Below are 16937 nucleotides of genomic sequence, written 5' to 3'. Positions count from 1 at the left end.
TTATCTGCATTGTTAACACTGTCATCTCTGACTGTTAGAAACAATGTAGTTTATTTGTATTGTTAACACTGTCATCGCTGAGTGTTAGAAACAATGTAGTTTATTTGTATTGTTAACACTATTATCTCTGTTAGAAACAATGTAGTTTATCTGTATTGTTAACACTATTATCTCTGTTAGAAACAATGTAGTTTATCTGTATTGTTAACACTGTCATATCTGACTGTTAGAAACAATGTAGTTTATCTGTATTGTTAACACTCTCATCTCTGACTGTTAGAAACAATGTAGTTTATTTGTATTGTTAACACTGTCATCTTTGAGTGTTAGAAACAATGTAGTTTATTTGTATTTTAACACTATTATCTCTGACTGTTAGAAACAATGTAGTTTATCTGTATTGTTAACACTGTCATATCTGACTGTTAGAAACAATGTAGTTTATCTGTATTGTTAACACTGTCATCTCTGACTGTTAGAAACAATGTAGTTTATTTGTATTGTTAACACTGTCATCTCTGAGTGTTAGAAACAATGTAGTTTATTTGTGTTGTTAACATTATTATCTCTGACTGTTAGAAACAATGTTGTTTATCTGTATTGTTAACATTGTCATTTCTGACTGTTAGAAACAATGTAGTTTATCTGTATTGTTAACACTGTCATCTCTGACTGTTAGAAACAATGTAGTTTATTTGTATTGTTAACACTGTCATCTCTGACTGTTAGAAACAATGTAGTTCATTTGTATTGTTAACACAATAATTTTCTTACACGCTTTAGTGATTTGTTTGCTGTGACTTGTGATTTTGATAAATAAATGTTAAAGATTTTAAGAAATCTTAGGACAGTTTGTCTTTTAGTCTTAGCAGTAAGCTCAAGGGTTTATAGAGCTAAACATAAATGTTACAAACTCGTAGTGGACACAGTTTGCCCACTGTGTAGTTTTTCGCTTAATCACGAACAAAGAATAGATCGGTTTTGATGTTTCATATTACGAGTTTGTTGGTAAGATCAAAGACACAATCTGTGTTCTTTCCACCACAGGTATCAAATTCTCATTTTAATATTATAAGTTCGTAACCTTACCGCTGATCCACCAGGGGGCCTAGTAATTGTACAAAGGTTTCATTCTTCGAATGAAATTTAGGAGATAAGACCTAGAAAGTTTGAGATATCTGATCCATATCTACAGTGGGCATGTGAAGACGTTTCTATTCAATGCGTTTTAACCACTTCCTTGTTCAGATTATTTTAAAGTAAGAACGCAACGTAACATTCAGTGCATATAACAACACATGAATAGTTTACATGAAAAAAACACAGGAGTAACTAACATTGAGAACAATATTCCATGGCAAATACGAATATTCGTAGTAGAATTAAAGTTTTAATACGACTATCTTCATTTGACACGAACAAAAGACAGTTGTTCGTAATTTATTATCTGATGTAAACTTTTATAAAACATAACAACTAGTGAAAAGATTTATTAGAAACACAACTTAATTTTGTAATATTGTTGTATAAGAAAGACTTAATTTTGTAATACTTTTGTATAAGTAACTCTTAATTTCGTAATATTGTTGTATAAGAAAGACTTAATTTTGTTATATTTTTGTATAAGTAACTCTTAATTTTGTAATATTGTTGTATAAGTAACTCTTAATTTTGTAATATTGTTGTGTAAGAAAGACTTAATTTTGTAATACTGTTGTATAAGAAAGACTTAATTTTGTAATATTTTTATAAAAGTAACTCTTAATTTTGTAATGTTGTATAAGAAAGACTTAATTTTGTAATATTGTTGTATAAGTAACTCTTAATTTTGTAATATTGTTGTATAAGAAAGACTTAATTTTGTAGTATTGTTGTATAAAAAAAACTTAATTTTGTAATATTGTTGTATAAGTAACTCTTAATTTTGTAATATTGTTGTATAAGTAACTCTTAATTTTGAAATATTGTTGTATAAGAAAGACTTAATTTTGTAACATTGTTGTATAAGTAACTCTTAATTTTGAAATATTGTTGTATAAGAAAGGCTTAATTTTGTAACATTGTTGTATAAGAAAGACTTAATAAGTAAGAGTTAGTTTTATAATATTTTTGTATAAGAAAGACATAAGTGTTGTGTTACAACATATTGTTAATAAACAACAGAGCATTTCTTATCAGTGATAATTTATATTACATCACAGCAATATTGATAATACTACGGTTTGTCCAATTAAAAAACATAAAAAACAGTATCTTTAAGACACACACACACGTCGTGTGCCATACGTCTCTATCGACGAGGTATATAGATCAATACCCCCGATTTCTTCAATAAATATTAGCATATGGGATTAGAAACTCTATATATATAACTAGGGCAATAAACACATCACAAACGTACATTAAATATGACGTCATATCAACTATGGCACTGTGCTATATAAATGATGGGATAGAACACCGCCTACATACATCGATGTATTTGACTGTCTACCAAGCCATTGTACAGCACGCGAAGCCGGATGACCCATAGCTCATTACGGTTTACCACCAAACATTATAAATTTGTGAAATAAAATATAGGAACACAGCTTAACCTCCAGCAAGTCTAAAATCCGGGGTTCAATTTTCCGCAGTGGACACAGCAGAGAACCCGATGTGGCTTTTCTGTAAAATATATATATAAAGAAACCGAAAATTATTAACATCATAAACTTCAAAAAAGGAACAACCTGAAACTGGGTTCCCTAAAGCAACTACTGCTTAAAATAATTAATCCATAATTGTAATGTAATATCACTTTACGTAAAGTAGATTATAGAGCCCTTTGAAATACATCCAGGACAAGGGCTTTGCTGCCAATAAGTTTTATCGTTTGAAGTTTTTCTCTATTGGTGATTAAAAGGTGGAGGTTGTGTAACTATGGTTATGTAAAGTGTGTTTTTCTTCATGTTTGTTATGCCTAACATTCACTACAGTACACGTTGAGTAGAGATTATATCAAGTTCTTGTACGACGCTCACTTTTCTATGTAATAACTTATTTTATCAGCAGCAAATGTGTTTAGACGGTCTAATGTTAACAATAATATCATTCATATTATAACTTTTCACCCTTCCGATATATCAGTGTTATGACAGCCCAACCTGGAGTTAAAAACTGGGTTTCAACACCGTTTTGTAGATTTGTGTTATTTACAAACAAAAACCCAAAAGAAACTGGTTTGAGCGTTCCCCAGTAGCACGGCGGTATGTCTATGGACTTACAACACTCAAAACCGGGTTTCGATACCCGTGGTTGGTAGATCACAGATAGCACATTGCGTAGCTTTGTGCTAGCTACAAACAAGCCGTGTGAAACACAACTGAAAAGTTATACAGAAAAAATGTCCGAAGATTGAAAGACAGTTTAACCTTTGCACCGAAGTGCGAATACAACATGTCTGACAAACTAGGGGTGTTGTCTTGCTGGACGTCGATATGTTACTTCTTTTTAGCATGTGGATGTAAAAACATGTCACGTTTTGTCACGTCGTGTTTTCAGTTTCGTGAAGTGGTCGAACCTTGGATGTGAAGTAACTCGAAAAGTATCTAATTAAAATGAACTTTGTTTCTAGTTTAGAATTTCTATTGAGTAAAAGTAAAGATACAATACAATAATGTGTTTGCAACCGTCGAGGCCTTTCGCGTATTACAATCACACGAGTTGCGAGATAACCTTTCGATGGTGAACAAAAAGTTTATAAGTAGTGGGATAAGATTTTTATAGAGGCCCGGCATGACCAGGTGGCTGGAGCGTTCGACTCGTAATCTGAGGGTCGCGGGTTTGAATCCCCGTCACACCAAACATGCTCGCCCTTCCAGCCGTGGGAGCGTTATAATGTAACGGTCAGTCCCACTATTCGTTAGTAAAAGAGTAGCCCAAGAGTTGGCGGTGAGTAGTGATGACTAGCTGCCTTCCCTCTAGTCTTACACTACTAAATTAGGGACGGCAAGTGCAGATAGCCCTCGAGTAGCTTTGTGAGAAATTAAAAAATCAAACAAAAATAAACCTTTTTATAGATTAAAGAAATAATGTTCCAGTTGTGGTTATCAACCATAGGACATATCGTTAAGGGGAATAAACCCTTAATCATTAAACAATAAACTGATTATTTGTGAGGTCAACTGTTGAGTTACATGTCAGAAGATGGAAATAATCATTATATGGAACCCTGCTGGTGTCGTATTCTGTAGGGCCCGGCATGGCCCAGCGCGTAAGGCGTGCGACTCGTAATCTGAGGGTCGCGGGTTCGAGCCCGCGTCGCGCTAAACATGCTCGCCCTCCCAGCCGTGGGGGTGTATAATGTGACGGTCAATCCCACTATTCGTTGGTAAAGAGTAGCCCAAGAGTTGGCGGTGGGTGGTGGTGACTAGCTGCCTTCCCTCTAGTCTTACACTGCTAAATTAGGGACGGCTAGCACAGATAGCCCTCGAGTAGCTATGTGCGAAATTCCCAAACAAAAACGTATTCTGTAGAGATAAAATAGCAGTCAATTAATGTTTTATTAACAGTAAAGTCATTTTGGAAACATTAATTCCAGTTGTATTGTGATTAACCTTATCAAATGTCAAGTTTCTAAAAGGAAAGAAAGACAGCTGGCAACTTACATTATCGGGCGAATAAAGCAGAAAAACATGTAGAGGGAAACATATAGGCTAAAGTTGTGTGGAAATGGTATTCTTATGTTAGCAAGTTGACAACCTATTCCTTGTATTCTCATGTTAACAAGTTAGTTGACAATCTATTCCTTGTATTCTCATGTTAGCAAGTTGACAATCTATTCCTTGTATTCTCATGTTAGCAAGTTGACAACCTATTCCTTGTATTCTCATGTTAGCAAGTTGACAATCTATTCCTTGTATTCTCATGTTAGCAAGTTGACAATCTATTCCTTGTATTCTTATGTTAGCAAGTTGACAACCTATTCCTTGTATTCTTATGTTAGCAAGTTGACAACCTATTCCTTGTATTCTTATGTTAGCAAGTTGACAACCTATTCCTTGTATTCTCATGTTAGCAAGTTGACAATCTATTCCTTGTATTCTCATGTTAGCAAGTTGACAATCTATTCCTTGTATTCTCATGTTAGCAAGTTGACAATCTATTCCTTGTATTCTCATGTTAGCAAGTTGACAATCTATTCCTTGTATTCTCATGTTAGCAAGTTGACAATCTATTCCTTGTATTCTCATGTTAGCAAGTTGACAATCTATTCCTTGTATTCTCATGTTAGCAAGTTGACAATCTATTCCTTATCGTGCAACATACGTGAATGGAAGAAGTTCTTTCCAATATTACATTATACCAACAGCTTTGTTTGAACTAACAACTATGTGATAATTACACAAATATGTGCCCGAACATCGAATATCTAGTCGATTTCTGAAGTAGGCAACAAACAGACTAAGAATATCTGGATTATTAGTGGGATTTAAATATTTTTTTCTTTACGAAGAAAGGGTGGATTTCTTTTCAATACACTGTGTGTGTGCTTGTTTTGAATTTCGCCAAAAGCTACACGAGGGCTATCTGCGCTAGTCGTCCCTAATTTACCAGTGCAAGACTAAATAAAGGGAAGGCAGCTAGTCATCACCACCCACCGCCAACTCTTGAGCTACTCTTTTACCAACGAATAGTGGAATTGACCCTTACATTATAACGTCCTCACGGCTGAGAGGGCGAGCATGTTTGGTGTGATAGAGATTCGAACCTGCGACCCTCAAATTACGAGTCAAGTGCCTTAACCACCTGGCCATGCCGGGCCATTTGAAACACTGAACTGAAAATGTGTGAGCTGCTGTCGAATGATCGTTTTAATATCTGTTTGTTTCTAGATATTTTCTTGCAACATGACGTCACCAAGGCTCCATGAATAGCTTTCGATGAAACGATTTAAAGTTACAAATTCGATGGAAAAACTTCTTTCCCAGCTTACATCTGGTTCTAACTCGGGCTACTCTTTTGTCAATAAATAGTGTGATTCGCCATCATTTTATAACATCTCCATGACTGAAAGGGTGAATGTGTTTGGTGCGACTTGTACTTAAAACAGTGACCCTGATATTGCAAGTCGAGCGCCTTATTCACGAAGCCATGTTAGGCCTATCCTCTGTGCAACTGAATTATTTAGAGATACTGATCAGACATAGAAAATTTCCAAAACAAATCTTTACCTGTTCAAGTTAGATATGTTCTTTATAGAAACAAGAAGGAATTCACAATAGCCACGGCATTTGTAATGATTTTATCCAGGATTAGAGTAAATTAACCTATGAGGCTTTCCTCCCCTTTTTTATTAGCTATACTTGTGTGCAGGGGCGTAGCCAAGGTTACCCCCCATGGACCCAAATATTTTAGACAAGTTCAGTTGCCACCTGTGAAGTTTCATAAATATCCGTGATTGCATGGCAGATAATTCCACACACAACAAATGGTCAAATACAAATTTCTGATTGAACACTCTATTAATACAACAAGTTTTGTCAAAACTAGAGAAATACAATCTAATACAATGGTAAGTAGAGTGATGATGAATTCTGGCTGTGTTATATAACACAACAATTGATTGGCTTGCGTGGCAGAATCTCTGTCTTGCCAACCTGATACGGTCTCAAGGGAACCTACAACTGCATGGATTAATTCTAGAAAGACAATGACTGAGTCATGTTTCTCAACCCACCAGGTGGGGCAGAGACCTTTCAAACTTTATTCTTCACCAAAAGAGGCAAAACGTGCTTTCGTTTAGGTCTATTGAGAAAGTTTTCAATGCTAGAAATTACTCCTATGCAATTTCGCACAGGAACTTCTTTACAAGCACCACAAATTGCCAAGTTTAGGGAATGGGCACTGCAGTGTGCATAGGGTGCAAGTGGGGATTTATCAGTTATGTGTCTCTGGACACCATTGAATTTCCCACTCATAGAGGTAGCACCGTCGTATCCTTGTCCTCGCAGGTAAGCCATGTCAATACCATATTTTGTCAGATTGGTTATGCTAACATCAGCCAAGTTTATGCCTGTCACATCATAAACAGATATAAATTGCAAAAAATCTTCTCTCATTGCAACAGAGTTGTCATTGGCATGCAAATATTTAACACACAGCGAAAACTGTTCAATGCCTGAAATATCTGTTGTTTCATCAGATAATGTTGAGAAACACTTTGCAGCATTAACCCTGTTGACCAAAGCATCAAGAACATGAGTATTACAGGCATTGATTATTTCATTTTGAATTTGAGGACTCAAATACGTAGCATTCCTCTTTGTACTCTTAAGGCTTGCTGAAAGCTTGACATCACCCTTTGCCCTGTAGCGCAAAATTGCCCGAAAATTCCCATTATTATTGATGGGCTCATCATCAGTTTCACCAACAAACATTGGACCAGAATCATAATTTCCCCTCAAAGCTAAACCTTGTCTCCCACACAGCAATACAGTATCAATAATAGACATTAAATATTGCCGGTTCTGTTCAATTTCTTGCTTGTAAGTTGCATCAAGCTGCAAGTGCATAGATGAACTTGTGTTTATGACCTGTAGAAAATTGTTAGCTCTTTCTTTGTTGTCTTGGTGGTATTGTTTCAATTCATGTGCCTTGAAGTCTTCAGTAGCCTTCTTCCAGTTTGTATATGGAAATTTTACTAGTTGTCCCAATTTCTGGCTTCCAACACCAGCACCATCAGGAGCAAAAAGACAGCAGTACTTGCAGAAAGCATCCTTTGCATGTTGACTGTAGAGTAGCCATCTCCACTGTAGAGTAGCCATCTCCACTGTGAAAGCCAACGATGCTGAAAATGCAGCTTTCTTGGACCACACTGGGGAAAACATAATCACTCCCTGGCTTCCAGACATTCTCAAGGAGGCATTTTTTGGTTCAGCGTTTATCTATAAGAGACAGAAAGACATAGTTCTAATTAAGTTATTTTGCACATAGGAAAGTTTTTTTTTTATGAGAGTACAATAACCTTAAAGAGAAAGGCTTAGAGCTGTACTTCACAGAGCAAACCTAACATCCTGTGGCTGTAGTCCTACAATCATTAGCAGCAATGAATATTCAGTATAATCAGAGTGTTTGTATGATTTTTAATACAATATTAACATAATGAGGACTCGACTTACCTGTTTACCAATGCTGATATCATCAGAAATGTAATTTACAATGTCCCAGACTAGACCTGAGGTGGTAGTGGCAGCACTGATAGAAGGCCACGGTGATGACTCTGATTATTCAGTTGACAATTCTGATTCAACCTGATTGGCTGCAGCAAATTGATCAGGTTCAGCCTCATGAATGGGTTTAAAGAACCCACGCAGTGCCTTTTGCTTTTTCAGGCTTGACATAGTGAATGATTGTTTATCGCAACTTCTTTTTGTCAACGTCACATTCACAGTACCATTGGCGCCATTTATAGTGAATCATTCACTATAAATGGCGCCAATGGTACTAGGTTAGTGCCAGCCTGCCACGGTACCACCCACTGTTTATTTGTGAAGTTAATTCTTGAAATCCATGGAATCTGAACATACACTGTCCATGATATTTGAATACAGATTATAAACACTATACATATATTTTGTACTCTCCTGAGTGACTCTATATTTTATATGTTGATGACAGGACTGAAGGCCTACTTTGCTGAGCCTGATAACTTTAAGTTATATATTATATATATAGGCCTATATATTTATATATGATTAAAAATATACGACAAACACCTCAGTGTGCCATTCTGAAATTTGCCAAAAAGATGGTCACAGAATGCATAATTCAAACTTTTCTTTTATGTTTTATTTAAAATGTCTCGGGAGGCATGTTCTCGGACCCTCCTAGCATGACATCGCCCTGTGTGTGTGCGTAATTAATACCAAGCATGGGGGGCGGGGGTACATGATTTGGTTTTATTATTCATCAATATATCTACCAGCCTACCCTCAAATTTTCATTATTTTAGACAGGATAAAAAAATTAATATATGAGGCCTTGGGAGTGGTCAAATATATCATTCAAAGAAGTTTTACCTCCTGAGTACAAAACTGTAATTACGCCTCAAATCGGTCAAGAGATGACGAAGATATGAGCTAACCGTTTGTATCTGAGAAAGAAACAAACTCAGAGCCGTTTTGCCACGGTTGAAAATGGGAGATGCAAATTAAAACCAAACAGATTGGTTCACAAAAGATTCGAGGGATGAATATTCAACATGATCATAACTTAAAGAAATTTAAATTGTCTGCTGTGATAGAAGCCTTAGAAGATTATAACAATCAAGAAAACTGGTCATCTGGAAAATTAGAAAAATAAATACGAAAACAAGTTGACTGAAAGTGTGAGCATTAGTTGGAATCATTAGTTGTAAATATTAATTGTAACTATTAGCTGTATGTATTAGTTGTAACCATTAGATGTAAGTAGTAGTTGTAACCATTAGCTGTCAGTATTAGTTGGAACCATTAGTTGTAAGTATTAGTTGGAACCATTAGTTGTAAGTATTAGTTGTAACCATTAGTTATAAGTATTACTTGTAACAATTAGTTCTAAGTAGTAGTTGTAACCATTAGTTGTAAGTATTAATTGAAACAATTAGCTGTAAGTATTACTGTAACCATTAGATGTAAGTATTAGTTGTAACCATTAGCTGACAGTATTAGTTGTAACCATTAGTTGTGACTATTAGTTGTAACCATTAGTTGTAAGTATTAGTTGTAACCATTAGTTATAAGTATTACTTGTAACAATTAGTTCTAAGTAGTAGTTGTAACCATTAGTTGTAAGTATTAGTTGGAACCATTAGCTGTCAGTATTAGTTGGAACCATTAGTTGTAAGTATTAGTTGGAACCATTAGCTGTAAGTATTACTTGTAACAATTAGTTCTAAGTATTAGTTGTAACCATTAGTTGTAAGTATTAGTTGCAACCATTAGCTGTCAGTATTAGTTGGAACCATTAGTTGTAAGTATTAATTGAAACCATTAGCTGTAAGTATTACTGTAACCATTAGATGTAAGTATTAGTTCTAACCATTAGCTGACAGTATTAGTTGTAACCATTAGTTGTGACTATTAGTTGTAACCATTAGTGGTAAGTATTAATTGTAACCATTAGCTGTCAGTGTTAGTTGGAACCATTAGTTGTAAGTATTAATTGAAACCATTAGCTGTCAGTATTAGTTGTAACCATTACATGTAAGTATTAGTTGTAACTATTAGTTGTAAGTATTAGTTGTAAGTAGTAGTTGTAACCATTAGCTGTAAGTATTAGTTGTAAGCATTAGCTGTAAGTATTAGCTGTAACGATTAGTTGTAACCATTAGATGTAAGTATTAGTTGTAACCATTAGTTGTAGGTATTAGTTGTAACCATTAGTTGTAAGTATTAGTTGTAAGAATTTGTTGTAACCATTAGTTGTAAGTATTAGCTGTAAGTATTAATTGTAACTATTAGCTGTAGGTATTAGTTTTAAGCATTTGTTGTAAGTATTAGCTGTAAGTATTAGTTTTAATCATTAGCTGTCAGTATTAGTTGGAACCATTAGCTGTAAGTATTAGTTGGAACCATTAGTTGTAAGTATTAGTTGGAACCATTAGCTGTAAGTATTAGTTGGAACCATTAGTTGTAAGTATTAGTTGGAACCATTAGTTGTAAGTATTAGTTGGAACCATTAGCTGTAAGTATTAGTTGGAACCATTAGTTGTAAGTATTAGTTTGAACCATTAGCTGTAAGTATTAGTTGGAACCATTAGTTGTAAGTGTTCCTTTAAATATATTGAGAACAAGAACAGTATTAGAGGAGGGTTGATAAGGGATATTTGATGACAAGAATAGTATTAAAGGAGGGTTGATAAGGGATATTTAATGATAAGAATAGTATTAGAGGAGGTTTGATAAGGGATATTTGATGACAAGAACAGCATTAGAGGAGGGTTGATAAGGGATATTTAATGACAAGAACAGTATTAGAGGAGGGTTGATAAGGGATATTTGATGACAAGAACAGCATTAGAGGAGGGTTGATAAGGATATTTAATGACAAAAACAATAATAGAGGAGGGCTGATAAGGATATTTGACGACAAGAACAGCATTAGAGGAGGGTTGATAAGGGATATTTGATGACAAGAACAGCATTAGAGGAGGGCTGATAAGGATATGATGATAACAAGAACAGCACAGAGGAGGGCTGATAAGGATACTTGATGACAAGAAACAGCAATAGAGGAGGGCTGATAAGGATATTTGATGACAAGAAACAAATTATCAGAGTGAGGGCTGATAAGGATATTTGATGACAAAACAGCATCAGAGGAGGGCCTGATAAGGATATTTGATAACAAGAAAAGCAATAGAGGAGGGCTGATAAGGATATTTGATGACAAGAAACGTTAATAGAGGAGGGCCGATAAGGATATTGATGACAAACAAACAGCATAGAGGAGGGCTGATAAGGATATTTGATGACAAGAACAATAATAGAGGAGGGCCGATAAGGGATATTTGACGATGCAAGAATAGTACAGAGGAGGGCCGATAAGGATATTTTGATTAACAAAGAATAGCATTAGAGGAGTGGCTGATAAGGATATTATTAACAAAACAGTTAATAGAGGAGGGCTGATAAGGATATTGATTACAAGAACAGCATTAGAGGAGGGCTGATAAGGATATTTGATGACAAGAACAGTATAGAGGAGGGCTGATAAGGATATTTGATGATAAGAATAGCAATAGAGGAGGGCTGATAAGGATATTTGACGACAAAAATCAGTAATAGAGGAGGGCTGATAAGGATATTTGACGACGCAAAACAGCAATAGAGGAGGGCCGATAAGGATACTTGATGAAAGAAAAATAATAGAGGAGTGGCCGATAAGGATATTTGACGACAAAAACAGCATAAAGAGGAGGGCTGATAAGGATATTGATGACAAAAAACAGCAAGAGAGGAGGGTTGATAAGGATATTTGATGACAAAAAACAGCATAGAGGAGGGCTGATAAGGATATTTGATGAACAAAACAGCATTAGAGGAGGGCTGATAAGGATATTGATGACAAGAAAAAGCATTAGAGGAGGGCTGATAAAGGATATTTGATGATCAAAAACAGCATTAGAGGAGGGCTGATAAGGATATTTGATGACGCTGAAACAGTAATAGAGGAGGGCCGATAAGGATATTTGATGACAAAACAGTAATAGAGGAGGGTTGATAAGGATATTTGATGACAAGAAAACGTTAATTAGAGGAGGGCTGATAAGGATATTGATTGACAAAGAACAGCATAGTAGAGGAGGGCTGATAAAGATATTTTGATGACAAAAAACAGCAATAGAGGAGGGTTGATAAGGATATTTGACGACGAACAAGAACAGCATTAGAGGAGGGCTTGATAAGGATATTTGATTACAAAAAACAGCATTAGAGGAGGGCCGATAAGGATATTTGATGACAAAATAAATAATAGAGGAGGGCCGATAAGAGATATTTGATGACAAGAAATAAAGTATTAGAGGAGGGCTGATAAGGATATTTGATGACAAAAACAGCAATAGAGGAGGGCTGATAAAGGATATTATTGACAAGAATAGTATTAGAGGAGGGTTGATAAGGGATATTTGATGACAAGAACAGTATTAGAGGAGGGTTGATAAGGGATATTTGATGACAAGAACAGTATTAGAGGAGGGTTGATAAGGGATATTTGATGACAAGAACAGCATTAGAGGAGGGTTGATAAGGGATATTTGATGACAAGAACAGCATTAGAGGAGGGTTGATAAGGGATATTTGATGATAAGAATAGTATTAGAGGAGGTTTGATAAGGGATATTTAATGATTTTCAGATGTCTGGGTTGTTAAATTGCACATTTTTTTTTGTTTCTATTAATTTTGAACTTAATACAAATTGGGAAATTTAAAGAATGATGAAGCTCTTGGAGCAGAACTACTTATAACAATTTTCTAAATATCTGACAGGTGCCAGATGATAAAAATTAGTATTACTCGTTTAATTGTTGTCTCGCTGACAGGTGCCAGATGATAAAAAATAGTATTACTCGTTTAATTGTTGTCTCGCTGACAGGTACCAGTTGATAAAAAATAGTATTACTCGTTTAATTGTTGTCTCGCTGACAGGTGCCAGATGATAAAAATTAGTATTACTCGTTTAATTGTTGTCTCGCTGACAGGTGCCAGATGATAAAAATTAGTATTACTCGTTTAATTGTTGTCTCGCTGACAGGTGCCAGATGATAAAAAATAGTATTACTCGTTTAATTGTTGTCTCGCTGACAGGTACCAGTTGATAAAAAATAGTATTACTCGTTTAATTGTTGTCTCGCTGACAGGTACCAGTTGATAAAAAATAGTATTACTCGTTTAATTGTTGTCTCGCTGACAGGTACCAGTTGATAAAAAATAGTATTACTCGTTTAATTGTTGTCTCGCTGACAGGTGCCAGATGATAAAAATTAGTATTACTCGTTTAATTGTTGTCTCGCTGACAGGTACCAGTTGATAAAAATTAGTATTACTCGTTTAATTGTTGTCTCGCTGACAGGTACCAGATGATAAAAATTAGTATTACTCGTTTAATTGTTGTCTCGCTGACAGGTGCCAGATGATAAAAATTAGTATTACTCGTTTAATTGTTGTCTCGCTGACAGGTGCCAGATGATAAAAATTAGTATTACTCGTTTAATTGTTGTCTCGCTGACAGGTGCCAGATGATAAAAATTAGTATAACTCGTTTAATTGTTGTCTCGCTGACAGGTGCCAGATGATAAAAATTAGTATTACTCGTTTAATTGTTGTCTCGCTGACAGGTACCAGTTGATACAAAAATTAGTATTACTCGTTTAATTGTTGTCTCGCTGACAGGTGCCAGTTGATAAAAATTAGTATTACTCGCTTAATTGTTGTCTCGCTGACAGGTGCCAGATGATTAAAAATTAGTATTACTTGTTTAATTGTTGTCTCGCTGACAGGTACCAGTTGATACAAAAATTAGCATTACTCGTTTAATTATTGTCCTGGTAGTTATATACATAACAGTAATTACATAAGTTGTGGGTAACATTTTTGAAAAAGTGATAAAATATGTTTTGGAAAGTAATTTAACAAAGTCTAAAATTTAGTTTTGTGTGGTTCCACTAGGTGAAAATTGTGTCTTATTATGTCGAAGTTATTATTCATGTACATGATGGTAAAGATGTGAACTAAGTGTATGTGGATTTTCAGAAAGAATTTCAAAATATATCATATGAAAGCTTGTTAAAAGTGACATCTATAGGTGTGGCTTGTTGGAAGAAACCATAAGATTGTTATGAATGAACTTTAATCAAACTTGATTAATTTCACGAGTGAAACACCTCTGGACTCAGTGAGAGATATTTCACTTTCTTTGATTTGCACCATTTACATTGATGAAAGAATGACCAATAATTTACTTACATTTGCCAATGGTATTAAAATTGTTGGCTCTGTGGATGCCAATACTGATTTACAGAAGTTCGGATCATTTGGCGATTTAGGCCAATAATTGGTAAATAATGGATTTTAATTATAATAGATATAATATAATGCATGTGGGTTATCATAATTTGAATTATAAGTATAATTATTATTAGAATAAACTTGACAGTGTCATGGAAGAAAGGAATCTTTGTTGATCAATTTGTCAAATCGCAGAAGCAGTTGGTGATGGAAGGGATTTTAAGTTATATCTAGAGAAACGTTGAAAACAAGTCTAATGATACTATAATTTCATTGACTAGGCCACTGGTTAAGCCACATTTGATATGTTATGTCAAGTCGTGGGTCGACTCGTCTCAGGAAGAACAATGAAATATTGGTAAGGTGATGACTACTTGGATGATATCTATTTTCTTACAGAAGAGTTAGAGATGATAAGATTGAGGTGTTTAATATTGTTGATAGGTTTGGTCTATTTTGTACTAAACACTGAGAGTGATAGGACGAGAGAACACAAGTATTCAGTATGGCAGCGTGGAGACATCTTCATCGAAGAAAATTCTACTCTTCTAAGGAAATAGCTGGTCTTTGGATTGTGTTACTTTCACATATAGAGGAAATGGTAATTTTAAGGGATTTCAAGAGGAGGCTTGTTATATATTTGAATAGTAAATTCAGTTTAGTGAATGAAACAGCCCACGTGGACCAACGGATCCCTTGCTTCTTAACTATTGTGTTCAGCTATATTATTACTACGTTATCCTCTTAGAGCTGGTTCAGTTGTCTTATAAAATCTTCATTAAACAACGTTAACTACGTCATCCAATGAAAACTGGTTCACCTGTCTTATACACTCTTTATTAAACAAAATTAACTACGTCATCCAATGAAAACTGGTTCACCTGTCTTATAAAATCTTCATTAAACAACGTTAATTACGACATCCAATGAAAACTGGTTCATCTGTCTCATACACTCTTTATCAAAAAAGTTAGCTACGACATCCAATGAAAACTGGTTCATCTGTCTCATACACTCTTTATTAAACAACGTTAACTACGCCATTCAATGAAAACTGGTTCAGTTGTCCTACAAAATCTTAATTAAATAACATTAATTATAACATCATCCTCAAACCGATTCAAGCACAGATTCAACCATTTATTCAAATTTAATAAACATTTCAACAGCTCAAGTTCTGTAACAAATTCTTGTGTTCATAAGAGCTTGACATACGTCTCTGGGAGTGATTCAGCATGCTCAAATTTCTGACAAAGTGTGATAAGCTAACTATTTTCTTCTTCTGAAATTACACGTTACTTGGTTATTAATTTAGAAAGTTAATTATTTTTTCTGAAGTTACACTTGGTTATTAATTTAGAAAGTTAATTATTTTTTCTGAAGTTACACTTGGTTATTAATTTAGAAAGTTAATTATTTTTTCTGAAGTTACACTTCGTTATTAATTTAGAAAGTTAATTATTTTTTCTAAAGTTACACTTGGTTATTAATTTAAAAAGTTAATTATTTTTTCTAAAGTTACACTTGGTTATTAATTTAGAAAGTTAATTATTTTTTCTGAAGTTACACTTGGTTATTAATTTAAAAAGCTAATTATTTTTTCTGAAGTTACACTTTGTTGTTAATTTAGAAGGTTAATTATTTTTTCTGAAGTTACACTTGTTTATTAATTTAGAAAGTTAATTATTTTTTTCTCAAGTTACACTTAGTTATTAATTTAGAAAGTTAATTATTTTTTCTCAAGTTACACTTGGTTATTAATTTAGAAAGTTAATTATTTTTTCTGAAGTTACACTTCGTTGTTAATTTGGAAAGTTAATTATTTTTTCTGAAGTTACACTTGTTTATTAATTTAGAAAGTTAATTATTTTTTCTCAAGTTACACTTGGTTATTAATTTAAAAAGTTAATTATTTTTTCTGAAGTTACGCTTGGTTATTAATTTAAAAAGTTAATTATTTTTTCTAAAGTTACACTTGGTTATTAATTTAGAAAGTTAATTATTTTTTCAGAAGTTACACTTGGTTATTAATTTAAAAAGTTAATTATTTTTTCTGAAGTTACACTTAGTTATTAATTTAGAAAGTTAATTATTTTTTCTAAAGTTACACTTGGTTATTAATTTAAAAAGTTAATTATTTTTTCTGAAGTTACACTTGGTTATTAATTTAAAAAGTTAATTATTTTTTCTAAAGTTACACTTGGTTATTAATTTAGAAAGTTAATTATTTTTCTGAAGTTACACTTGGTTATTAATTTAAAAGTTAATTATTTTTCTGAAGTTACACTTAGTTATTAATTTAGAAAGTTAATTATTTTTCTAAAGTTACACTTGGTTATTAATTTAAAAGTTAATTATTTTTTCTGAAGTTACACTTGGTTATTAATTTAAAAAGTTAATTATTT

This window comes from Tachypleus tridentatus, chromosome 12 (genome assembly GCF_004210375.1).
Source record: "Tachypleus tridentatus isolate NWPU-2018 chromosome 12, ASM421037v1, whole genome shotgun sequence".
Lineage (NCBI taxonomy): Eukaryota > Metazoa > Arthropoda > Merostomata > Xiphosura > Limulidae > Tachypleus > Tachypleus tridentatus.
This window is presented reverse-complemented; position numbering follows the sequence as displayed.